Here is a 27,499-nt window from a genome sequence, read left to right on the forward strand (position 1 = left end):
TGCCTCTATCTGTGAGACAGAATTAATTGTTCTTATCTTGATAATTCCATGCCACTATGTCATAGTTCACATGTGACACTTATGCTGTACTTCATTATACCTTTATTGTCCATGTCTGTTTTTCTCTCTCTTACTAAGCTCCAAATGGTAAGGTCTGTACATCTTTGGGCATAGCCCTGTCTTCAGTGTAGTAGACGCTGAAATATTTGTTGAAATGAAGTGTAGAAAAGTTCTAGGAAAATGTTTTCTTACTAACTAACTTCTTCATGCTGGGATCTTTGAGGGACCCCAGTATATAACAACACCCTCTTGAATTTTGATCAACCTGAGATATAAGACAGAGGGGGTGGCAAATGTAGACTGTAATATCTATTTTATTACTGATAAAGCGAGGTTAGAGGACATGGTTTATCTGTAAGCCAACATGCTTCCTAATTCTCAATTCTAGAATTAAGCAAATGAACCCTCCCAGATGTAGTTTGTACTGTACTAAAGCGTGTCTGAGTGGGGTTGAAGGACACCTGCCTGTCCCTCCCCTATTACAGAGTTCACTCTCTCCATGTCCCCAATGTGCATTTTTGTATGTCTTCTTTGGTGTTCACAGCTTTTCCTAGCAGTCTTAAAAAATTACATTATAAATTACAGGTCTATCTCCCCTCTGCCCCCAACCCAAGGTTCTAATTCCCTTGGGTCAAGCCTTGGCATCTTAGTTATTTCCGGGTTCCTTGTGCCTGGTGGAGTTCTAGGCACAGAGTTAGTTCTTAGTAAATAATTGTTGAAAGACTAAGCCCTGTAATTCTGTGATTCTGGAGGTAGTTTGACATCAGCTTTCTCACTTAATTGGCATTGAAATCATCACAATTATTACATGGCAGCTTCTTTATGACACATAATAGTGTATGGGCAGAAGGGGAAACTGAACCTGTATGTGATGCCGATTTTAATAGGCACATGTTTGATTAAGGAGAACAGTTGGAACTTACCACAGTAATAAGGAGTGATTTTCACAAGTGTTTGCTGCTTGTGTGCTAACTTAACCACCTCTCATATTTGCAGTGTTTTTTAAAGACTTAAAGATAAAGTGAACATGACATGTTCTGAAAACTGAATAGAGCGATAGCTGACATTTTTGTTCTTCATATTTTCATTAACTGTTATAGGCAAAATGCCTTTGAAGAAGTTTCTGTAAGGAATATTGTTCTTAGATTCTAGCGGGGTATGTGGTGTTGATTCCCAGTATGCATCCCCAGTGTCTTCTGATTCAAGAGGTCTGGATGGAGGCCAGTGTTAAGTATGTTTAACCACCATCCAGGTAACTCTGATTCAGGTAGCCTATTCGCCATCTTATCAGTAAGGGATCTTCCAGTTGAAAGGAATAGAGATCTGCTCAACTAGCTCAAGTGTATTTTTGTGTGTGTGTGTGGCTTTTTTTTTTTTTAATTTTTAAATTTTATTTTATTTGTTTTTTTATACAGCAGGTTCTTATTAGTCATCCATTTTATACACATCAGTGTACACATGTCAATCCCAATCTCCCAATTCATCACACCCCCACGCCGCTTTCCCCCCTTGGTGTCCATACGTTTGTTCTCTACATCTCTGTCTCAATTTCTGCCCTGCAAACCAGTTCATCTGCACCATTTTTCTAGGTTCCACATATATATAATATATTAATATTAATATCCAATATTTGTTTTTCTCTTTCTGACTTACTTCACTCTGTAGGACAGTCTCTAGATGCATCCACGTCTCTACAAATGACCCAATTTCATTCCTTTTTATGGCTGAGTAATATTCCATTGTATATATGTACCACCTCTTCTTTAACCATTCATCTGTCAGTGCGCATTTAGGTTGCTTCCATGACCTGGCTATTGTAAATAGTGCTGCAATGAACATTGGGGTGCATGTGTCTTTTTGAATTATGGTTTTCTCTGGGTATATGCCCAGTAGTGGGATTGCTGGGTCATATGGTAGTTCTATTTTCAGTTTTTTAAGGAACCTCCATACTGTTCTCCATAGCGGCTGTATCAATTTACATTCCCACCAACAGTGCAAGAGGGTTCCCTTTTCTCCACACCCTCTCCAGCATTAGTTGTTTGTAGATTTTCTGATGATGCCCATCCTAACTGGTGTGAGGTGATACCTCATTGTAGTTTTGATTTGCATTTCTCTAATAATGTGTGATGTTGAGCAGCTTTTCATGTGCTTCTTGGCCATCTGTAGGTCTTCTTTGGAGAAATGTCTATTTAGGTCTTCTGCCCATTTTTGGATTGGGTTGTTTGTTTTCTTAATATTGAGCTGCATGAGCTGTTTATATATTTTGGAGATTAGTCCTTTGTCTGATGAGTCATTTGCAAATGTTTTCTCCCATTCTGAGGGTTGTCTTTTCATCTTGTTTATGGTTTCCTTTTCTGTGCAAAACGTTTTAAGTTTCATTAGGTCCCATTTGTTTATTTTTGTTTTTATTTCCATTACTCTAGGAGGTGGATCAAAAAAGATCTTGCTGTGATTTATGTCAAAGAGTGTTCTTCCTATGTTTTCCTCTAAGAGTTTTATAGTGTCCAGTCTTATATTTAGGTCTCTAATCCATTTTGAGTTTATTTTTGTGTATGGTGTTGGGTAGTGTTCTAATTTCATTCTTTTACATGTAGCTGTCTAGTTTTGCCAGCACCACTTATTGAAGAGACTGTCTTTTCTCCATTGTGTATCCTTGCCTCCTTTGTCATAGATTAGTTGACCATGGGTGCGTGGGTTTATCTCTGGGCTATCTATCCTGTTCCATTGATCTATATCTCTTTTTGTGCCAGTACCATATTGTCTTGATTACTGTAGCTCTGAAGTCAGGGAGTCTGATTCCTCCGGCTCTGTTTTCTTCCCTCAAGACTGCTTTGGCTATTCGGGGTCTTTTGTGTCTCCATACAAATTTTAAGATTTTTTGTTCTACTTCTGTAAATAATGTCGTTGGTAATTTGATAGGGAGTGCATTGAATCTGTAGATTGCTTTGGGTAGTATAGTCATATTCACAATATTGATTCTTCCAATCCAAGAACATGGTATATCTCTCCATCTGTTGGTATCATCTTTAATTTCTTTCAGCAGTGTCTTATAGTTTTCTGCATATAGGTCTTTTGTCTCCCTAGGTAGGTTTATTCCTAGGTATTTTGTTCTTTTGTTGCAATGGTAAATGGGAGTGTTTCCTTAATTTCTCTTTCAGATTTTTCATCATTAGTGTATAGGAATACAAGAGATTTCTGTGCATTAATTTTATATCCTGCAACTTTACCAGATTCACTGATTAGCTCTAGAAGTTTGCGGGTAGCATCTTTAGGATTCTCTATCTATAGTATCATGTCATCTGCAAACAGTGACAGTTTTACTTCTTCTTTTCCAATTTGTATTCCTTTTATTTCTTTCTCCTCTCTGATTGCCGTGGCTAGGACTTCCAAAACTATGTTGAATAATGGTGGTGAGAGTGGACGTCCTTGTCTTGTTGCTGATCTTAGACGAAATGCTTTCAGGTTTTCACCATTGAGAATGATGTTTGCTGTGGGTGTGTCGTATATGGCCTTTATTATGTTTAGGTAGGTTCCCTCTACACCCACTTTCTGGAGAGTTTTGATAAAAAATGGGTGTTGAATCTCGTCAAAAGCTTTCTCTGCCTCTATTGAGATGATCATATGGTTTTTATTCTTCAGTTTGTTAATATGGTGTATCACATTGATTGATTTGCATATAATGAAGAATCCTTGCATCCCTGGGATAAATCCCACTTGATCATGGTGTATGATCCTTTTAATGTGTTGTTGGATTCTGTTTGCTAGTATTTTATTGAGGATTTTTGCATCTATATTCATCAGTGATATTGGTCTGTAATTTTCTTTTTTTGTAGTATCTTTGTCTGATTTTGGTATCAGGGTGATGGTGGCCTCATAGAATGAGTTTGGGAGTGTTCCTTCCTCTGCAATTTTTTGGAAGAGTTTGAGAAGGATGGGTGTTAGCTCTTCTCTAAATGTTTGATAGAATTCACCTTTGAAGCCATCTTGTCCTGGACTTTTGTTTGTTGGAAGATTTTTAATCAGAGTTTCAATTTCATCACTTGTGATTGGTCTGTTCATATTTTCTATTTCTTCCTGGTTCAGTCTTGGAAGGTTTTACCTTTCTAAGAATTTGTCCATTTCTTCCAGGTTGTCCATTTTATTGTCATAGAGTTGCTTGTAGTAGTCTCTTAGGATGCTTTGTATTTCTGCGGTGTCTGTTGTAACTTCTCCTTTTCCATTTCTAATTTTATTGATCTGAGTCCTTTCCCTCTTTTTCTTGCTGAGTCTGGCTAATGGTTTATCAATTTTGTTTATCTTCTCAAAGAACCAGGTTTTAGTTTTACTGATCTTTGCAATTGTTTTCTTTGTTTCTATTTCATTTATTTCTGCTCTGATCTTTATGCTTTCTTTCCTTCTACTAACTTTGGGCTTTGTTCTTCTTTCTCTCGTTCCCTTAGGTGTAAGGTTACATTGTTTATTTGAGATTTTTCTTGTTTCTTGAGGTAGGCTTGTATAGCTATAAACTTCCCTCTTAGAACTGCTTTTGCTGCATCCTACAGTTTTTGGATCGTTGTGTTTTCACAGTCATTTGTCTCTAGGTATTTTTTGATTTCCTCTTTGATTTCTTCAGTGATCTCTTGGTTATTTAGTAACGTATTGTTTAGCCTCCATGTGTTTGTGTTTTTTACGTTTTTTTCCCTGTAATTGATTTGTAATCTCATAGTGTTGTTGTCAGAAAAGATGCTTGATATGATTTCAATTTTCTTGAATTTACTGAGGCTTGATTTGTGACCGAAGATGTTATCTATCCTGGAGAATGTTCTGTGCGCACTTGAGAAGAAAGTGTAATCTTCTGTGTTTGGATGGAATGTCCTATAAATATCAATTAAATATCTGGTCTATTGTGTCATTTAAAGCTTCTGTTTCCTTATTTATTTTCATTTTGGATGATCTGTCCATTGGTGTAAGTGAGGTGTTAAAGTCCCCCACTATGATTGTGTTACTGTCAATTTCCTCTTTTATAGCTGTTAGCAGTTGCCTTATGTATTGAGGTGCTCCTATGTTGGGTGCATATATATTTATAATTGTTATATCTTCTTCTTGGATTGATCCCTGGATCATTATGTAGTGTCCTTCCTTGTCTCTTGTAACATTCTTTATTTTAAAGTCTATTTTATCTGATATGAGTATTGCTACTCCAGCTTTCTTTTGATTTCCATTTGCATGGAATCTCTTTTTCCATCCCCTCACTTTCAGTCTGTATGTGTCCTTAGGTCTGAAGTGGGTCTCTTGTAGACAACATACATATGGGTCTTGTTTTTGTATCCATTCAACAAGCCTGTGTCTTTTGGTTGGAGCATTTAATCCATTCACGTTTAAGGTAATTATCGATATGTATGTTCCTATGACCATTTTCTTAATTGTTTTGGGTTTGTTTTTGTAGGTCCTTTTCTTCTCTTGTGTTTCCCTTTAGAGAAGTTCCTTTAGCGTTTGTTGTAGAGCTGGTTTGGTGGTGCTGAATTCTCTTAGCTTTTGCTTGTCTGTAAAGCTTTTGATTTCTCCATCGAATCTGAATGAGATCCTTGCCAGGTAGAGTAATCTTGGTTGTAGGTTCTTCCCTTTCATCACTTTAAGTATATCATGCCACTCCCTTCTGGCTTGTAGAGTTTCTGCTGAGAAATCAGCTGTTAACCTTATGGGAGTTCCCTTGTATGTTATTTGTTGTTTTTCCCTTGCTGCTTTCAATAATTTTTCTTTGTCTTTAATTTTTGCCACTTTGATTGCTGTGTGTCTCGGCGTGTTTCTCCTTGGGTTTATCCTGTATGGGACTCTCTGCGCTTCCTGGACTTAGGTGGCTATTTCTTTTCCCATGTTCAGGAAGTTTTTGACTATAATCTCTTCAAATATTTTCTCCAGTCCTTTCTCTCTCTCTTCTCTTTCTGGGACCCCCATAATGCGAATGTTGTTGTGTTTAATGTTGTCCCAGAGGTCTCTTAGGCTGTCTTCATTTCTTTTCATTCTTTTTTCTTTATTCTGCTCCGCAGCAGTGAATTCCACCATTCTGTCTTCCAGGTCACTTATCCATTCTTCTGCCTCAGTTATTCTGCTATTGGTTCCTTCTAGTGTAATTTTCATTTCAGTTTTTGTATTGTTCATCTCTGTTTGTTTGTTCTGTAATTCTTCTAGGTGTTTGTTCTTTAATTCTTCTAGGTCTTTGTTAAACATTTTTTGCATCTTCTCGATCTTTGCCTCCATTCTTTTCCCAAGATCCTGGATCATCTTCACTAGCATTATTCTGAATTCTTTTTCTGGTAGTTGCCTATATCCACTTCATTTAGTTGTTTTTCTGGGGTTTTATCTTGTTCCTTCATCTGGTACATAGCCCTCTGGCTTTTCATTTTGTCTATCTTTCTGTGAATGTGGTTTTTGTTCCACAGGCTGCAGGATTGTAGTTCTTCTTGCTTCTGCTGTCTGCCCTCTGGTGGATGAGGCTATCTAAGAGACTTGTGCAAGTTTCCTCAACTAGCTCGAGTTTAAAGGCCGTCTTTCTTTTGTAAGGATACAGAGATCTCCCAGGAATCCAGTGAATGTTACACAACCTGAGTTCTATAAAGTCCAGTACCAAGGCAGCTCCAGGGACTGACTTGACCTTCACCTCTGTCTCCCTTCCTTTCTCTAATTTTTTTTCTGGGTATCTGATCTCTTCTAATCCTCAACCAGTTGCCTTGAAGTCTTTAGTACCTTGGGACTTTGATATGTACCACCACCCACTGCATCCCAACTCTCCCAAAGTTCTCACCACCACCTTGGAACTTACCTGTGTCTTTTGCTTTAAATTCCTGAGAGAGAATCTAACTGGGGCAATTCACACACTGGAGCCCTGGTACACAAATCAAAGGTCAGGGACAACCTCTGCAATACCATTCCTGGTTGGATATCCATTCCTCATCCAGGCAGCTGGGGGCTGGCAGCAGATGGGAAGGGTCTGTAGAAGTTACTGGCTGGAAGGCCGAGGGGCACTGGTGAAAAGTCCATTAGGGACACTTGTACCTTCTTACCATTTCAACCTCAGGCTTTGTGACAACTGACAAAATAGGGCATGGATTCATCTTAACAAAAGACCTTTACCTTAAGGAATGTTTGCCACAGGGTAGGCAATATGTGACACTGCTATAGAGTGAGATGTTTTAATAATAGAAATACTCGAAGGGGGATGTTCTAAGATGTTTATGTGTTGAGAAGCTTTTAGAACCCAAAGGGTAGCAGATAGATGATACTCAATTAGGAAAGAGCCTTTATTGAGTTGAGCTGAACATTCAGTGCTTCTCATGTCTTAATGTACTCCTGGGAATTAGTTGCATTAAGCCCCATTTTAGCCAGGTAGAGTTTTCCATGTTGTTTTTTGGGAGGGGTGATTTTAGTTTTTATTTATCACAGTCAGTCTGAGTATGATTTACGTGATGGAACTTTACCTGGATCAACTCATTTCATATATTGGGAGTAAAAATTTTAAAAAAAGAAAAAAACCTCATACTCAGATTTGATTTCCTTGGTAACATAATAATTAGTTTGAGTTTTATGTGTATTTGTGCTATAAGAAAAGGTAAACATTTTAGAGTCAAAAACCAAATTATTTTCTTAAAACTTGTGAACTGTCCCTAGGTTAGAAAGATTTCATTTTGGACAATGCAGTGAAACTTAAGTAATTATCCATGTTGTGTGTCTGTATGTTTGACAGCAGTGCCTTCAGAATATTTTGATATGCAACCTTTCTTCTTTCCCTTTGTGTTGTCAGACAACACGCCAGCTGTCAGATGGAGAAAAGCAGGAAACTTCGGCATTGCTATTCCTGCCACCTTTACCACGGAGTCCCAATAAATAGCATAATAGGATAAACCAGCCGCAGAGGGAGAGCAGCAGGTGGTACTCTTTGTAGCAAGAGCTGAAGGTGTAAATGAATTTCAATGTCTTCATGATACCAAACAACAATAAGATTACAGAGAATGAAGCTTTTGTTAAGAGAGAGCCCAGTATTTCAAGAAAATAATAATGATGGAGATAATTTTCATTACCATGCAGCTTTTCCCTTTGTAAGAGGTTTCAAAGAAGAAAGGCCCTGTTTTCAGAAGAGCCAGTTTTCCCTCTTCTCTCTGAAGAGTCTCTCTGAACTCTGCCTTTTCAGAAAGGGGAGGTGATATTGATCTGGGCCAGGTGGTAGGTGGAGGGAATTAAGTATTGTTGAAATGTTACTATAAAATACGTTTTGCTCTAATTACCAGAAAAGGAAGCCATAGTGGCCTTCATCTGGAATGTTCTTAGTTGTCACCCTGTTTCTCAGCATGTCTATTTCCTGCCCATTCCTTGCCATTTCAAATTTGTCACTACTTCTAAGGCCCATCTTAAGTTCTTTCTATTTTTCTCTCTGCCCTGAGTGCTCCCTATTGAAGGAGCTTTCCTCTGACCACCTACAGCACCAACAGAAACACAATACGTCACATGATTCAGCATTCGTATTGTCCTTTAGCTGTGTCTTACACCTCATGTTTTTAACCAACTACTTGAGAAAACAGGAGGTAACTTGGACTCCATTGTGCTCTCAGGGTGTCTGGCACGTGTCTAGATTCATAATGACCACCTTGTGCCTTAATTGCAATCAACCAGGGAACATCAAACCAGCCCCAAAGAGGGACAACTCATGATAGAAGTTGTGGCCCCTCTCACCGTGTGCTGTCTTTTCTTACCTTATGCCACTGTCTGTCTTCTCAGCTCCCAGCCCTGGCTCTTCTCGCACTTCTGGTCCCACACTTACCCCTCAGGCTTGGTTGCAGGTTCAGCTACTACAGTTTGGTCAGCCCCACTCTTCCCCCAGCTGTAGCTGTGCAAGCCCCTCTGACTCCTAGTCCCTCCGGATGGCTGTCCTGCTTTAGCCAGCCTCCAAGATCAGGGATCAGACTGCAGATGCTCAGTTGTAAGTATTTAACCGTATCTCTTGCAGTCAATCAAAATCAAGGCAAGCTTCGTGTCAGGGTCACAGCTGTGCTTAATCTGAGCCCCTCTATTTGTCCAGCCTTTTTCTCTTGTGTTTCTCTCCCCCTTCCCTCACCTCATTCTGGCCTTTCTGCCCCTTGAACCTTTAGGACCCTTGCACTGCCGTTCCCAGAATGCTTTCCCTGCAGCCAGTCACACGTCTGGCTCCTGCTTTTCTTTTCAGGCCACACTTAAATGTTAGGTCACCCTTCCTAAACTGACTTCATCCAGTCACAGCCAGTGTTTACTACCTTCATAGAATACATCACCCTCTATAATTACCTTGTTTATTGGTTAATTTGTATACCATTTATCTCTTGCCATCAGGAGAACAGAAGCTCCATGAGAGTAGGGACTTTATCTTTTCTATCACTGAGAAGGCATTGAATATAGAAAATGCTTAATCATGGTTGAATGGTTGCATATATATGGAAGGAGTGAGAACATAGAATAAAGTTCTTTACTGATCTCTGCTCTCTATTTTCTTTCACTCCATGGACCATGGCCTTTCTGTTGCTATGTATAGTTTGGCACCTAATTGAGAACTAAATTGTTAACGTCAGAGATGCCAAGTTGTCTTAGTAAACTGTGGCTGGATATCCATGTCACGCCTCGATTAATTACCTGTTTTTCCTCACATTTAAGTAGAGAGTGACACCAATTCTAGTTGAGCATTTGCTGAATCTACCACGTGAATGAGACAATGGTGCCACCTCTCCTAAGTGTGTGGAGATTGAACTCCACCAACAGCTCTTTTTGCCCGGCCCTATTTAATGTTCAAACGGGGTTCTGTCCAGTTGTCCTGGTTGATGTATACACCAACACAGACAACTGGGAAGATCAAGTAACATTAATTACCTGCATTGCACAGACAAGCAATCCAAGGCTCAGAGGCTCAGTCACAAAACTGAAAAATAACTTAAAAAGAAAAATAAGGAGTGAACATACATTCTGGTTGTGAAAGCCAATTTTATGTGATTCCCTTTACACCACTGTCTTTCTCTTGGTTCTCTGACGCATTTTTCCAGTTTTTTTCTGTTCCTTACAATCAGTCTACTTGAATGACATTTCCAAGACCAATGAAAGGTGACCTCCTGTGGCAACATAATCCATGGGGTCCCTCATGACTTCCCTCAATAAACTTGTTCCTGGGAGGGTTTTGGAGACAGTCTCCTTTCTTAACTCTAGGGTGAGGTCTACACACTTTTTTTGGGTAAAGAGCCAGATGGGAATTTTAGACATGACAAGAGATGAGATAAATGTTTGCATTCTTTTCAACACTTTAAAAATGTAAAATTTATTCTTTTCTCCCAGACAGTACAAAAACAGCCCAACTGGGCCTGTGTGCCATAGTTTGATGACTTCTACTCTTAGGGAAGAGCAGAAATATTAGCCCAGGATTCTTAAACCAGTATGATGTTGAGTTTAGTATAATGTAATATGTATGTAATATAACATATACAATATATAATACACATTTAATATAATAAACATCTATTTTATATACACAGACACTCTCTGAGATTTCCCAGGCAACATCAGTCTCCTAAACTCATTGACCTTGCCTTCAGCCACAAACATGTGTCTCTTTTTTGGGGGGTGTTCACTTCTACGCTTGTGTCCTGGCAGCCCTCTCTGAGATTCGTTAACATTGGTGGAAAGTTGGAAGGGGCCATACCTTTCAGCTTGACCATAGGAAAGATGCTTTCTCTGGGGTGTTGCTGGCCAGGGCATAAGCCTTGTCATGGGTTTCAATGCTTGGCTGCTCTTTCTCTCTCACCTTCTCTCCTTAGAGGTCCCACAGGGGCCTTGCTGCTCATTCAGTCTCCCAACTCCCCACCGGGACACATCATTTGACCAAACCCTCACTAGACTTGACTCCCAGATTTTTAGTAAATGATAAAACTTTGTCGTGAGAACATTGCTGTACTGGTGAGACCACTAAGTCAAACAGGATTAGGACTGTTTAGAGTCTTATTTCTCTCTGTGTATGGGTAAAGGGCCTCATTTTTAACTGAAGGAGAAAGTAATGAAAGAGGTTTAAGAACTTCCTGACCATTTGTGACTGAGTTGTCGAGTCATGCCTTAAATCATATTTTGACTATAACACAGTGGCTTGGCTTTATTCTATGGAAAGTTCTTCCTACTGATTTTTTTTTAAATTAATTTTTATTGGCGTAGAGTTGATTTACAGTGTTGTTAGTTTCTGCTAACCCTAAAAAAAAAAAAAAAAGAATGAAATAATGCCCAGTGGTTTTTAATAGGACTTTAAACACCATCCAGAGTTAGAGACAAAGCCACAAGGACCTCCCCACAGGAAAAGCCAGAACAGAACTGCATGCTAGTCATTAGGCCTGGTCCCAGGTACTTCATTTCATTGCTTCCTTCCTGGTACAGGGATGGTTACACTTCCTGCTACCTTGCAGTTAGATGAGGTCTGTAACCCGCTTTGGGTGAGTAAATGTGAGAGGGAATGGCATGTGCCTCTTTTAGGTGGAAATAGCTAGTTACCAGAGCAAGGCACTGAAGTGCTCTGTTCTTTCCTAGCTTCAGGGTACAAGGAAGCACAACTGAGATAGAACATCCATCCCCTGGGGCCTTGAGTAACTACAATAAGCTGAGTTTCCCCATCAAGCCATACAGGTTAAGTTTACGAGACAGAAATAGGCCTCTATGGTTCTAAGTCACTGAGATTTGAGGCTTTATTGTTACTGCTGCTTAACCCAGCATCTTGACTGCTATGATCTGGCTAGCCCAAATGCTTGAGAGTTGAATGAGGAAAAAATATCTGTTAAGCTGCTTGTTTGGAAGAATCACTGTTAATAGTGGTTTCCAGGTGGACTATTTCTAGAGACAACCATGCCATGTACCATGCTTGTTGAGCTGGAGCTGCGGGCAGTCATGTGTCTTTGAGTAGGAAACCAAAGACCAAACTTCTATCGCAGAAAGGGAAGAACACACCCTGGCAAAAAAAAAAAAAAAAAATGAGGATACTGCAGTGAATGCCATTGGATTTTACTCTGCAAAAATTTACCTAGTGCCTCTGCATACAAGGCGTGGTTAGAACCTCAGAGTACTTGATCAGGCAGTTTCTGAAAGAAGAACTGTAAATATTCTCTGGTTTCTTACTTGTTTTCTTTGTGGTCAAGCAATGCACTATGAAGACACTTAATTAGCAGCTATTGCATCTCTTTGCAGATAATTTACAAGTCTATTCTCTAAAAAGGGAGAGGTCAATAAGAGTAGAATCTTGTGGCTGAACCCTGGAAAGGACCACTGTCTCCCTTCATTGTGTTCACTGGGCATCTGGTTCCTTCAGTTTGCTGAGCTTGATCGAAAGAAGCACCTGGCTACTCATATGAAACGGGGGTTATTTTGACCTCCTCGGATTGAAACTTATTGCTAGTTTAGTGGGCCCTCTCTGCCAGCATGAACTGGTAATGTGAAAAATCAAAACTGACAGCACATTTAAATCAAACCCCTATCCCAGATTGGGTGTCTGAACCTCTCATGGAACAATTTAAATCCCCAGATGGAAAAAAAAGAGCTCTATTGCAATTGCTGGAGGAAGTGTATTGAAGATAGAACTTACTAACTGCTGAGAACCTAGGGCTGGGCAGACCAGGTTTAGCTTACAAGCAGGGAAATTTAGCCACTGACCATTCAAGAAACCTGGAGAAGCCACAAAATATAAAGGTGGACTTGCTTATTTTTGTCCTCCACATACTTGCAGCCACTATAGAATTTCCTGCCCTAAGCAACATCACGGAGGAATCATCCTTTTCTCCTCTTATTGCTAAATAACCAGATTTATTCAGTAGTATTTTTTGTGAATCTCCACAAGGCTATCACTTTGTTAGTTGAATAAGGAAATGCCAAACTCATGAACAAGTGCTCTCTTGAGCCCAGATGTTTATGATATAACCTGAGACAGAGTTCCTTTTGCTAGTAGGTCTTCCGTAGTTGTATTTTGCCAGTGTACCAGATGGAAATGAAACTTTGGAATTCTGAATCATAAATATTTCTGTGTGTGGTAGGGGAGTAGAAATATGGCAAAGGAGGCAAATCAGAGGCTATTCTGAGGACGAGGAAAGGATAAACACTTCCACGCTGGCAGAACACTGAGTATTTGCGTTTCCTGTCCAAAATCGGTATCTGACGCATGATGTCTATACTTCTGATACAGGAGCCAATACTGGCTATTAGAAGTGGAGAATCTCTTTTTTGTTCTTGTGAAGGGGCAAGGAAGCACCTGTTCCTTTATCAAAATGAGCTCTGTGGTTAAGATGCTCAGAATTGAGCAGACACTCAATTTTGAACAACTTTGCTTCATAAGGTGGGATTATGTGAGTGTTGCTTCACGCGCAGAGCTGGGTTGGCGTCCAGTTTGTGTCTTCCAACTAGTGTAACTGATCAGCACTGATCACCTCAGAGTTCGTATTTCCCCTGACATCTGAGTCTACAGTGGGTGCGGCACCTAGTTCACGTGGGCTGTAAGCAACTCTGCACAGGTACAACTAGACAGCCTCTTTCTTGCTCAGGTGTGCACCACACACCTCCTGCATTCGTTGTGGGGTTTCTCTGACCCTGTGGCACAGGGTGACTGTCGGAGCCGCTTGGCATCCTGGAGGCCTGGGAGTTAATGCTCCTTAGGGTAAGCCTTGGCCAGTGGGAGTTGAGAGCCAGGGGATAAATGCTTCCTCTTCTAAGCCCCCAGGTGGACACTTCCAAGGCACATTTCAGAGGCTGCTCAGAAGGTCCTCAGGGACCAGGCATCCCAGTGCCACGGTTGGGGCCAACCCGATTGCATGTCTTTGCGTTGGCTTCCCCCCTTGCCTGTCTCCACCTCCTGCCCCAGATATCCATTTGCCAAAGAAACCACCTGCATGCAAAGTTTGTCTCAGGCTATCTTTTGAGGAAACCTGTCCTAAGATACATTCTATTCATAGGCCTCTCCTGCCTTCTGCAGGAGTGTGTAATTTTAGACTAAATTCAGTCTGACTGCTATTGGGATATTATTAGTGAATATGAAAGATCCCACTCACTTTTCCATTTCCAATATGGTTTCAGCACCAGGGGCCAGTGGACTGAAATGATCCCAGGAAAATGGTCAATGACCATATTTTTCCCTTTTAATACAGGAGAGGTTCTTGTAATGTGTGTTTCTAGTCCACTGTATTGCTCCTTTGTGAGTCTTGTTATAAAACCTTGGCCTTAGGAAAGAAATTAAAGTATAGGGCCATTTCATGGTATTTGCCTTCGTTCTCTGTATGCTTTTTGATCTTTGTAAAGTATAAACCGTCTGGGGAGAGTGCTGATGAGGCCTGTAGCCTTGGTCCCCACATGGGCTGATCAGACTTGCATGGCGGAAAACCACCACACAGCCTGAAATTGCACTCTGAATTCTGGTGGAACACGGTGTAAGTGTTTGCTCTTGGTCACCCCAGGTGGCAGATGACAACACACATTTCACCCTCCCTCCTGAACGCCAAACACAAGTGCCTGTGACAGTGACTCGGAAGTGCAGTGTTGCCTGGGATGAGAACACCTTTATGTAACAGAGCATTTTTAGCTGGCTGAGCAGGGCCCAGATGAGACTCCTGTAGGCAATGCGCTTCAAGGCACAGGCGCCCAGGTGTGGCAGGGACCAGGCTCTCTACTCTGCATGACGCCTCTGCTGCATCAGTGGGGTTGGTTCCCTGCTGAGAAGGTACAGCCACCTAGACACTGGTGTGTGTGTGTGCGTGGAAGGGCACGAGGACCAGGCTAAGAGAACTGGAATCCGCCACGCTGCTGAATACTCTAAAACCCATGAGCTTATGGTGTGTTCACTGTGGCGCTTTCTCCCTTGCCCCGAATCAGTTGACTCTGCTGCCATATTTCTAATGGCAACGAGTCATGTGGCAACTCAGGAGGCTGCTATTGTCCTCAAATTTCAGAGAATGCCCGTTGGCTCCCCAGGGCGACTGCAGCTTGGCAGAGGCTTTGTTAAAAGTCGAACTGATTCTCTAGAGTAAAGCATGTTTGAATTTAGTTTTGTGGTCCAGGAATGCGGGGTATTCTTTCTTGGAGGAGAAATTCATACAACATAAAGTTAACCATTTTAAGGTGTACAAAGCAGTGGCATTTGGTGCATTCTCACTGTTGTAGGACCATCATCTGTCTAGTTCCAAAACACTTTCATCACTCCCAAATGAGACCCCACATGAGAGTGGTAATGAGGTTTTAATGCCTGGCTACACCAATAATTGCCTTTTTATGAGGAAGGGAAAAAATATAAGAACAAATCTTATATTTATGCCTTTTAATTTTATTCTATTTTTAAATGACATATCCTTTTTGGCTCCTTCAAATTTATAAAGACAATATATTTTCAGTGTAGAAAACTAAATAAATCATGAAAATCAGAAGGAAAGAAGTACCAAACAAAAAACAAAGTAGCTACAAGGCCAGTTTGGACAAAATTGTATCAGAATCCTTGGCTAAAGGGGCATGCTCTCCTGTCTCCCCTGTGTCTGGGTAGAGGTGGGGACTTGTGTATAAGTATCCCCTGAAAGAATTTGGACAGTGTGTTTTTATCAGTCCCCCGTGGGATTTTACTAAGTCTCTTTTAGTGTGTCTGAGAATTACTGGTTCAACAGCAGGGGTGGGTTAGAATCAGGCCAGACCCGAGGTAAAAATCTGAGCCCTGCTACTTTCTAGCTGTGTGACCTTGGGTAAGATAGGTAAAATTTTTCTAAGCCTTGCTTTTCTCACCTGTAAAATGGGATTAATATCTGCTTCATGAGACTATTTTGAAAAGGAAATGCCTTGCACACAGTGAGTGCTGAATAAATGACAGCTTTTTAAAAAGAAGCAAGAAGGATAAAGTCAGACAGGAAGGCAGATGTTCGGGGGCTCGCTTGACCCAAACCCCAGGCAAGTACCCTTCTCAGGCATTTCATCTACACAGCAGGTTTGATTTAAGCTCATGCCTCCACAAACACAGTCAAACTCCCACATACTGAAGCTGGAATGCCAGACATCTACTACTGGGCACTGTCATCTACTGCCAGAGACCATCGCCTGATTTAAAGCAAGATGACTTTGGGTAGCAGGTGATGCTCTGGCACCAGCCCAAGAGAGAACAATCAAGACAGAGTGCTGAGCCGTGCAGGGGGGTCGTGTGCTCTGTGTCAGGCTAGCTCAGTTGCAGGGAGGGCTTTGGAAACCAGCCCCTCCCAAGGCTGTAAGTGACAGCATTTGACAGGCAAGGCCCTGGCTACCTGGGTGGGGTGTTGAATTCAAGTAGCTGAGAGGAAGTCACATGCCCTACTCCTGAGGGCTGGTTTTGTGCAGGGCCTGAGTGCCCCATTTTTTGTGGTCCAGCTATGGAGTGAAATTTCAAATCCCATGACCTTTGCCTGGGTGACGTGTCCAGCCTCTTCAATTTGTAATTTATTTAGCAAATTGTCAAACACCTATGTGTTAGACGCCATTCAAGGTGTTGACATCTGGAAGTAAGAAGACGTGGTCCTGGCCATCGTGGGAGTCCCTGTCTAGTGTGGCCGTTCCCCAGAGTACCCTACAGGTCTCCCCTCTCACAAGGTAGCCCATCCATGGCCATACAGGTTTGAGTAACCGTGTATAGGACATGACTGTTGGAGAGTCCCAGCACACATCAGCATTTAAAACCTCTAAGATGTCCCACGGTAACGGCAAAAAGAAAAATTAACTCTAACTTGATGTTGGCTATGCTTATTTAGACATGAACTCTTTTTGCCACTTCACACTGCTTAACATCTCTGGGAACCAGTGTTCCCTGCCGGTCTAGAAGAAATCTGTCACAACATAATATAAGTTTTACAGACTGAGATTCATAAGCAAAACTATCCAAAGATTATACTTCATATATAGTTGCAGCTTTTTGGAGTGCCTTCAGAACCTTTGAGATCTGATTCCATTTCAGAAACTTCCTGAAAGAGAGATTGCAAACCACAGCGGTGCCAGGTCCTGCATGTCACAGAGGCTGGCAGGGGTAGGGGTGGGGGAATGTGTCTGCACCCACTGGCGAATTCTTGGCACCCTGGGGACCTGGACACTCACATCCCTCAGTCACTGCTGTTTGCTGGAAATGTGGGTCAGACCCCTGAGAGCTTTAAGTTTCTTAGGAGAACCTGGAAATCAGTATTTTTTCAATATGAAATTTCACAACATTCATTTGTCTTCAAATTTATAAAACATCCTGCTGGCCAAGCACAAAGAAAACAACAACAACACAATTCTACAGGCCAGTCCTGTAGATGAGCTGCCAGGCTGTGACCTTGCCCTGGGGAGATGGGGTTGTGGCCTATTTTCAGATTAATAAGAAGCATAAAAGCAAAGGGTCTGTGAGGTAGATGCCACGCCGACGTAATTACATTGGTGAGCAGACCCTCTGTGCGCTGGCGGTTTTTCACATCCATCTGTTGTGACTTGTCAGTCAGTAGCCTTCTTCCTCCCTGATACAGTTTCTGCAGCTAGCTTCCAGGACAGCACTACCTCCTCCATTTCCTTCGCTGTTTTTTCTTTCTTCCCCAGTGCTGGAGATGTTGAAAGCACCAGGGCATAGTCCTTGACCCTGATTTCTCTTTTATTTGCACAAACTGCTTTAGACATCTCACATAGCCTAATGGTGTTACATGCCATCTCCATGCCGAGAACATGCGTATTTATATTTCCAGCCCAGTTTTCCTTCCTGAACTCCAGACTTGTATATCCAAGTCTCTTGTCATCACCAGTCTAGTAGCTCTTGAACCCAGCAGAACCAAAGCAGACATCCTGGTCTCCCCAACCCCCCAAATCTCCTCCACACACAGCCTCCCCATCTTGATCAGGGTCTTGGCACTGGTTGCAGTGGGTTTGTGGGGTTAATTCTCTCACATCCTTCAAAGCTTGAATTAAATGTTCCCTTCTCAGGGGGGCCGACCCTGACCACCCTGATTTAGATTATATACGCCACCCTTGGTACCTCTGATTTCTCCTGTCCTGATTTATCTTTTTTCCATAGCACTTATCTTCTAGCATACAACATATTTGTATTTACTGTGTTTATTGTTCAGCATCTGCCTCATCATACTAGCATGTAAATTCCACAAGGGTGGGGAAAGCTGTCTGTTTTATTTATTGTTGTACCCTTAGATTCAATATCAGGGACATAATAGAGGCTCAGTATATATTTGTTGAATGAATAAATGCCAGTTGTCACTTGGCAAAGAATTCAGGAGAAGATATATTTATAAAAGCTCAAGCTTTATAAAAGTTCAAGTGTCACTTGGCCACTAATTGTATTGAACTGCAAAGGATTAGTGTAGTTTGAACCACAAACCATCTGAATATCTTCAAAATGTATTTGGTAGATCAAATAACTATTATAGTAGGGGCAGGTTTTAAGAAATAATATATATTACATATTAATAAGTGTATATACATATATATGTAATATTTAAAAAATTTTTTCCTGATCAGGAATTTGACATCTTGTTCTATTGACCAAATATTCTAATGGACATCTGACTGTTTAAGCATTCTAATAGCTTTCTGCTAGGGTTCCAAACTTCAAATTAAAAAAAAAAAAAAAATACTGCAGACTTCTCCCTCAACTGAATAGCTCATTTCCCAGTGTGTTGCTAATCTCCAGTTTTGCCCCAAAGATAGTATTTTAAAAACTTTCACACTGAGTTCCTTTGTGTATCAAAGACAAAGTTATTATCAAAATTATTACTCATGTTCTTTGTCATGCAGAAAAGCATAAGTAATGTTTTTAATAATGCAAGCCATTATAAAGTGGATGGGCTGAATTCATTGTGTCTGTTTCTAACCCACTTTGGGAAAGAATTTTTCTCTGCACAAAGGTGTAACCCCTTGATGCCTGCATGAGCCTTTCCCCCTATTTTTTGATACAGAGTTGAACATGTATTTCATTCATAGATTCGGAACCAAAGCTGCAGCTTTTCAAGCCCCTTTCTTTTCAAGATGGAAAGGTTTTGAAAGAGACAGGTTCACTGTGAGGAACAACTTTTTTTGGAAAGAATTGCTTTGGAAGAAAATAAATGTTCGGGAGTTTTTTAAAAGTTTGACTGATATTCCTTTGTTCAAAATGGTTTAGGGGGTAGGTCCATCAGACAGGTGATATTTTAGGAGTTATGATTCCCTTCAGGGTTGAGGTCATATTATCACTGGCAAGCTTGGAAATAATTCCATGGTACATGGAGAGCAGAACCCTGGCCCCTGTGCCCCCATTCCCCTATGTGATATCCAAGCAGACGTCACTGAGATCAGGGAGTCTCGCCATCTTTTTTAAACATGGTGGTCCACGTAGCTACCACCAGTCAATTTGAGTTGGCATGTGAAATTATAGTAATGGATAAAATAAAGTAAGTAGTAAGAAAATATTTTTAAAAGATGGGTGGTAATGTCAGGCGAACTAACACTCATGAAGTCTGCAGTCAATGCCAAACTTTGGGTGCCTCTGCTGCTATCTCAGTACCTTCCCAGATTCTAAAATGCAGGTTCCCATACAGCCTTTTGACCACTACCTGGTGGCCCTCTCTGGGATGTCTCAAGCCTTCATAAAGGGCTTTGGAGCAAGAGACATGGTTATGAGAGCTTCGTCTTGGCTTCTCATCCCAATGTACTTTGCATATCTTGGCTGCACACAGCAAGCATCTCTGTTCCACACTCCTTAAATTACTTGATATACAGATATGACATATTCTGAGTTTCCTTCAGTAGAATCAGGTGGCCTATAACTTTCCTTCCTTTTACAAATAGCAGTCTTTGTTCTAGTTAAGAAGAGTCCCAGCCTATAAAGCAGTTATATAACAGGGGATGAGGAAAGAAGGCCTAGGAACAGAATAGCTCCCCAGAGAGAGGAAAACACATTGTAACTTTCTCAAACCCCAAACCTGTAGTGCTTCTCTGTGGTTGGAAGAATTTGAAGTTTATTTTTCCTTCTCATTTTCAGAGAAGAAATGTGAAAGGATCAAAAGAATGGATTTGCCTGGATGTCAGTGTGGCCTGATTAGGTTGCAATTAGCCTTTTTCTCTCTTCACTGAGAGAAGCAGAGACCATCTGCGGAAATTATTTAAATTCGTGTGCCTTCCAGGGAAGCCGTTTTATTTGCCACTGCATTTATTGTATCGCTAGGGAGCTTGCTGCAGTAGCACTAGTGTTGCCGGTGGCCATTAGATTAACAAAAGGAAAAATTTAACTTTCCTCCAGCTGAAAATTAACACCTTAGATTAATTAAAAAGCAAATGCAATCAAGCCCCCTGGATTTTTCTCCGAAGGTCCTTTCTGCGGGGTAGGGCTTCGGGACTGCAGTGAGGCTTCTTGGCTTATGGGGAGGGAAGAGTTGAATGTTTTATCAGGATTAATTTATAATGTAATTTGCCCAATGTGAATAGAGTGGAAGCCAGCAGGGGTCTAAAGCCTCTCTTGCTCCATACAGAAGAGATTGTCAGTGCTGGGTTTTCTTTCCGTTTTTTTTTTTTTTTTCTTTTGGTAGAGAAGAGGGAGATGAGGACACGTGGGGCTGCATGATGCATTTTGGAGTCACGCTGCCTTCTGTCCCCAGCCCAGGTGCCCCGTTACTGTCCGTGGGACCTTGGGCAAGCTACTTCATCTCTCAGAAACTCTGTTGCCTTATCACCAAAATGGGGATAGATAACAGAACTCACAAGCCACAAAACCCTAAGTATGTTAGAAGTGCTCATTAGATGGTGGTCATTATGGGTAGCATCTTTATGGAGGAAGATGAATGGTTACAGGTGCTTTGGCACTTAGTAATAGTCATTGATCTTACACACACAGACAGTATTGGCAGAATTATCCATATCACTTGGTCTTTGGGACTAACACTCATGTTCTAAGACACTTGTTTTAATTATGCCTTTGCTGAATATAATTTCACTTGGAGGGACTGGATTTGACGAAGGATGTATCAGAGTCCAATAAATTATGTAATAGCAAATTTCCTTCTATGCATTTTTACTAATTTTTTTCTTTTGAAGATATCTCCATGCTTTAGAAATGTTGTGTTTCTTTTATAATTCCTCTAACTAAAAATTTGGCTTCTTCTGTACCCTTTTGCATAGTGTTTAAAACTTTTCACTGTCTTGACCCAGTCAGCTTTTCCTACCTTTGCCCATGGACCGCACTGAAATATACCCTAGCCACACTGAAATTCTTGCCATTTTTTAAACCATCATGGATTTTCATACTCTCTGCTTTGGCTCATAAGAGTTCCTCTGTCCTTGAAAACTTTTCTCCCTTCTGAATCTGGAAAATGTCTCTTTTCTTTTCATACCCATGTCAAATCTTTCTCTCTTCCTCTTTGAAGATTTTCTCTACTCTTATTTCACATCCTGGTCCCATCCTTCTTTGCAGGAACAGTTCATTTCTCCTTACATTCTATTGCCTTTTAACTTTGTGTATGACAATAACAATACCATCAAGGTGTTATTAATTTATGGGACAAAATCATTACCTACAATTTCTAGAACATTACAGTAATCCAGGCATTGCGTGAAGAATGTACTTGCTCATTCAGGCTTTAAAACAGCTTAATTAAGAAGTGAAAACTATGATTTTTGGCATGTGCCAAATGAGGAAACTGAGGCTCAGAAGTGCTTGTGCAGTCCCACAGCCAGTATGTGGGACAGCGAAGGCTGGAACATGGGCCAGTCTGTCTTTAAAGTCCATGTTCCAAAACACATGCTGTCCTTCCCAGCTGTTGCCAGAACGAACTCCATCTTATTGTAATTTATGCACATGTCCGTCTCTCCTTTTTAAACTGTAAGTCCTCTGAGGTCCAGGACCATGGCTCATTTGTCATGCTATTCCCCACAACTAGCACAGAGCCTGCTACCTGGTGGGGTCACAGATTGTGTTAGAATACTTGGATCCATGCAGGCAGAGGCTGGCAAAGACAAGAGTTGAGGACAGTGGCCCCTACTCTCTGAAATATGACACAGTCCCGTAAATGACATCAGTTTGTGTGCCCCTCAGACAATGACAAATGATTCTCAGTCTCCTTGAGCACATTAAGACACAATTACATTCTGTTAGCTCAGCTCTCCTGCCTTCTAAATTAGAGTGGTGAGCACGGCTTCTCTGCTCTAGTCACGTTTTGCTGCAGCAGATTCCATTCAACCTCCTGACACCAATTTGTGTGATATTTCAGCGTTTAGCACGCAGACGGGAAAATGGTATTCCCGCCTGTGTCCTCCAGGCAGACAGCCCACTCGCAGATTTGGCTGTGTGATTTGCACTTCCCCAAGTCTGGTTGACTCTATTGAAATTCTCCTCCTGAAATTCACTCATTAAACTCTCCCATGATCCATCACTATGAAACTGATTATCACAGTGTTGTCTTTTGCCATTATTAATCTTTGGAGATTGATGCTCTCTGGTGCTTCTGACTGACTCACATGATTTGAGCTATTAATCTTTATCTCAATCAAATTATTTACTGTTTTAACTTGGAACGTCTTGCTGCCTCTGGGGTTGAATCTCATCAGCTCTGATGGCTTCCCAGTGAAAGCTATTTTAAAAAAAATCCCACAAACTTTTTGGTCCACAAATAAATCCTACCGGCAAGAATTCCTGGATGATGTTGTTATTTTCTTGAGCCCCTTTCCAAATGCTGTATATTCTCCCCCTTTTTGTCTTTCCTCCTCCATCACAGGGCCAATTAAATGTGGTACCTGAGAAGTGACCCACAAAAATTCTCCAATTAGATGTCCAATTCACAGGAGACTACTGTGGTGGACATAAGAATGCTCCTTGCGGAGCTCCTACTGCAAAAAGCGTAACTGATTGAGGGTCCCAGCTACTGCCATTTGAAAGCCGCCCTGGGTTCCTAACAAGACTGCTCCTCCTACAGACTACTTCTAGCTAATAACTGAAAGTGTTGGGGACCCTAAGGCGGGCCCATTCCTGGGAGAAGAGACTTAGCTGTTTACCAGTTTTGGCTCTAAGACTCCCCTGTGACTGTGCTGAGCCTGCCTAACGCTGCAGGGCCTCCTCTCTCTCTCTCTCTGGCCCACCTGGGGCCTGCCTTACGCTGCAGGGCCTCCTCTCTCTCTCTCTCTGGCCCACCTGGGGCCTGCCTTACGCTGCAGGGCCTCCTCTCTCTCTCTCTCTGGCCCACCTGGGGCCTGCCTTACGCTGCAGGGCCTCCTCTCTCTCTCTCTGGCCCACCTGGGGTCAGATTGCAGCATGGTCGGATGGCTCTCCATGCTGTCCCAGCTTCCTCTCGAAGACCTAGACTAATCCAACTCACTTGCTACCTCTGTCCAGATGAAGACCTGGCTACACATGGAGAATTTAACTTTAAAGAAAAATGATATTGGGAGGATGAGAGAAATAGGCAAATCAGAAACCTATATCCTCTCAAGGAGAAAACTGAGCTAGTAAAATTATTAACGGCATGAAATTGAAATAGCTGGTTTCTAAGATAGAGCGTGTGGCATTTGTTATTTCAAGGACTCACTGCCTAATTAACCTAATTAAGATTCAATATATTCATTAGGTTGTATTCACATACTTCTCAAACAATTGGAGGTCAAAGGTCGGGGAGAGTCATGACAAATAAAACAGGGAGGGTGCAGTTATGTACTCTGAATCATCCTACAGATAATCATGTGTTTTTGACTCTGTAACTGGAATGTGGTGATTTTTTTTTTTAATAGATGTAAACTAGTTTCAGGCATGTGCGATAATAAAGGAGATGTAAAGAGATGGAGATGGTAGTCATTAAGAAGACTAAGTTTCAGGAGACAGAAACCAACCCCAATTCATGATCTCTTTAGACAACTTATTTGTAGGAGAGTGGATATTATTCTTCCTCCCTCCCTTCTTTTTGGATAAATTAACTAAACTATATAGGTACATGTTTTCAAAAATTGTTTGGAAAAAATCATTATTGGAAAATGTAAGTACTGGAAAACCAGAACTAAAAGACTAATAGTACTCATAATGATGACTTAGTTATATAATTCTTGGAGTTTACAAAACACTATTACACAGTTGTCACATTTACCCTGCTCTGTGTGATCCTATCTCCCCTAACAGCATCATAGTGGAAAATGTAGCAACAGCTTCCCATTTCACAGATGAGGAAATTGAGGCTTAGAGAAGTTACAACTCACCCAAAATCACACAGTTCATAGGTGGTGCCAAAACCGGATGGGACCCCATGGTTGTGACTATTACTCGGACCAGTGTCCCTGCTATGACCTTCCCAAGATGAAGTGTGACAAGCGCAGGGTGTAGATTCTAACACATCTTGGCTGTGTGATTTGAGGAAGCTGATGACTCTCGGGACCTCAGTCTCCTTGTCTTTTCTACCTTTTCCTGAGCATGTGAGAATGGTAGGTGGCAGAATCACAGTAGAGAGAAATCAGAAAAGCAGGTCATTTTATTGTTGTTATAAACCAATAGGAAGTTGATTTCAAATACTTACCTTACATTTCTTCCCAATGAGTAGATTATGTTTGTGTCTTTTAAAGAGACACATAACATCCCTAGTAAACATGAATTCCATTCTGCAAGTGTTTATGGGGCAACCTCTCCATGATAAACATTGGGCTGAATGTTGTGGATAATTTAGATGTTGCCATCCTCCCTGGAACTCATGGTCTAGGTAAAATGTTTCTCAGACTGTCTCCCTTAATCATTTGGGGGAGCTAGTTAAAAATACAGATTCATGGGGCCCATCACAGTCTGACTAAATCAGAATCATTGGGGTGGGGAGGGAGGCCCAGAAATGTATATTCTGAAAACATAGACAGGTGCTTCTGCTGTAACTCACAGCCATACAGTTCAAAAGCACCACACCATCTAATCCATTTTCCCCACTTAGATGATTTACATTAATTAATTAAACAAATTGGGCATATATGGCCATGACCTAGGAGGAGGGAACTAACTCAACATAAAAGGAAAAAAGTCACAATGTAACGAACGGTTCCTTCCATTCAAGTAGGAGTTACATTCTTCTCCCCCTGCTCTGCTTATTCAGGACTAGCTGAATGAAAGCTTGATCTGATGGAGCCCTGACCTAGGAGGAATGAAACTTGGAACTTAATCCCCCATCAGCCAATAAGACATGCCTGCTCTCTGCCTCTGTCTCCTGATTGGTTCAGTTAGGTGGGATGAGCACCGTGACAATGACATGCCCTTCCAGTGAACATGCAGAATCTAGCAGAGAACCTAACTCACTGGCCGTTGAAGGTTTTTGTTGATGAGTAGTGTTTATTGTCTAGAAAGCCAAACATCACAGAATGATTCCAGAATGTTCAAAATGAGTAAAATTCCAGATACCCACATGTTGGCCAGTTAAATATATAGAAAGGGAATTTAAGATAGGGCAAAATCCCAGTTGCCTGCCAGAAAGTGTGGATGTCATGGAATTATTTATTCAAATCTCTTTATGGAGTTTCTGCTATATTTCAGGCATTGTGCTAGGTATCAGCATTGTTTGGGGGTGGACTCTTTTACTGTTATTCTGCAGATGAGCCCAAATCACCTGTTAGGTAATACCCTGGTATTCTTCCTCTTTCCTGTCCAAGCAGAAAGAGACGGTTTGACTAAGTGGAGTAGTGGCGGAGAATCAATTGAGCTCTTCTCTGCATGAAGCCCACACCTTCAAAGGTGGAACTCACTTCCTCTCAGAAGAATGAAGTGTATACGGATCCAAACTAAAAGCTTTCTATCATGTTGCCTTTTAACATTTCTTGCTGCTTTTAGAAAAGGGAGAGAGAATCAGATTCGGTGACACCACTTCTAATGGAGTCTTTACCTTTGATGGTTTTTGAAGGAAAAATCACTGTATGTGCTCTCTATGAAATGCTTTCTGTCTTGCAATGTCAGTTTGCTTTTTTCCAGTCACAGACGGGGATTCATATGTGGCACTGTGATCCTGGGGTCTAGAGCAGATGAGCTGGTAGCTCCAAGGAGGTCATTTGGGGCAGCCACTGCCCACGCACCGAAAATGTCAGGGGATTGTTCCCTTCTTGGGGTGGCCTGTGTCTGAATCAGACCCTCTTAAGCCCTGGATTTGATCAGGCTGGCATCTTGCTACCTTCCTGCCTCTTCCAGGCAATACTGTGTTACTGGAAAGTCAGGCCGTGGTCCTCACTATGATGGAATTAACCTATGATGCAAGTAACTCACTGTCCTTACAGCTGAGCTGATTCTCTCTCCAGCCATCCAGAACCCTCCTGCCCCCATACCACGTCCCTGGGAGAGTGGTCAGCTTTGCCTGTTTCCATAATTTTTTTTGAAGTTAACATTTAATACATTTGTTAATATTGATTACAAAATTATTTCAGGCTTTCTGAAAGAAGTTAGAAAATATAGGAAAGCACAAAGAAGAAAAACAACATTCCTTTGTTCAACTTTCTATTGTAAATATTATATATGTGAAATATATATTAGAAATATATATAAATAAGCAGAAAATATAAAATAAATAAATAAAAATAAATAAGTGAATAAATATATATATTTCTTTTTTTCTGAATCACAGGTCATATTGCACACATTGTACTGTTACTACTTTTCACTCAACATTGTATTTGGAATATTGCCTCATCTTTAAATCTTTTACAAGAGGAGATTAGAACCAAAAGTTATTCCATAGGATTGATGTGCCAAACCCTATTTAACAATAGTCTATTATTAGATATTTGGAGGGGATATACCTATTTTTTTCCCTTTTTAACTTTGTCTACTATTCTATCAGAACTATACTTACATTCAACTCTCTTTGAACATTTGTGATATTTTTTCCCTCAGGATAAAATCTTCAAAGTGGAATTTTGCCCATTTATTTGAAAATTTTTAGGGGCTTACATCATCCACCACTGATCCAGGAGGACCCTTGGATTAAATTCACCAGCACACTGCAGGTGGAGGTGGTGGTTTATAATCTTGGTTAATTTGATAGATCAAAATAGGTATCTAATTTTTATAAAATTTTTCATTGTTTTGATAACTATGCATTTTCAAGTGTTTTCCAATTAGGTTGACTGGATTTTTGTGTGTTTGCCTTTAATATTTTTTCTACTTTATGTTTATTAGTGTCGTTTTATGTATAGTCCACTGTAATTAAGGTATCTTTTTATTATCTTACTCTTACTTAACATAACAGATAGTTCAAAGGCTTTTGACTGACTTTTATATTTTAACGATAAAGTTTTAATTTAATTTTTATGTGTATGTATTTCTAAAATCTTTTTCATGGTCTCTTCTTTTGCTTTCTGATTACCTCACACTGAAAGTGAGTAAATTAGAGGGAAGTATAAACTACATTCTCCTTTAGTTATTATAGGATTCAATTTTTTTAACTTGTTTAAATCACCTGGAATTAATTGTGATATATAAGGGAAGTATATATTTAAC

Source organism: Balaenoptera ricei, chromosome 11 (genome assembly GCF_028023285.1).
Source record: "Balaenoptera ricei isolate mBalRic1 chromosome 11, mBalRic1.hap2, whole genome shotgun sequence".
Lineage (NCBI taxonomy): Eukaryota > Metazoa > Chordata > Mammalia > Artiodactyla > Balaenopteridae > Balaenoptera > Balaenoptera ricei.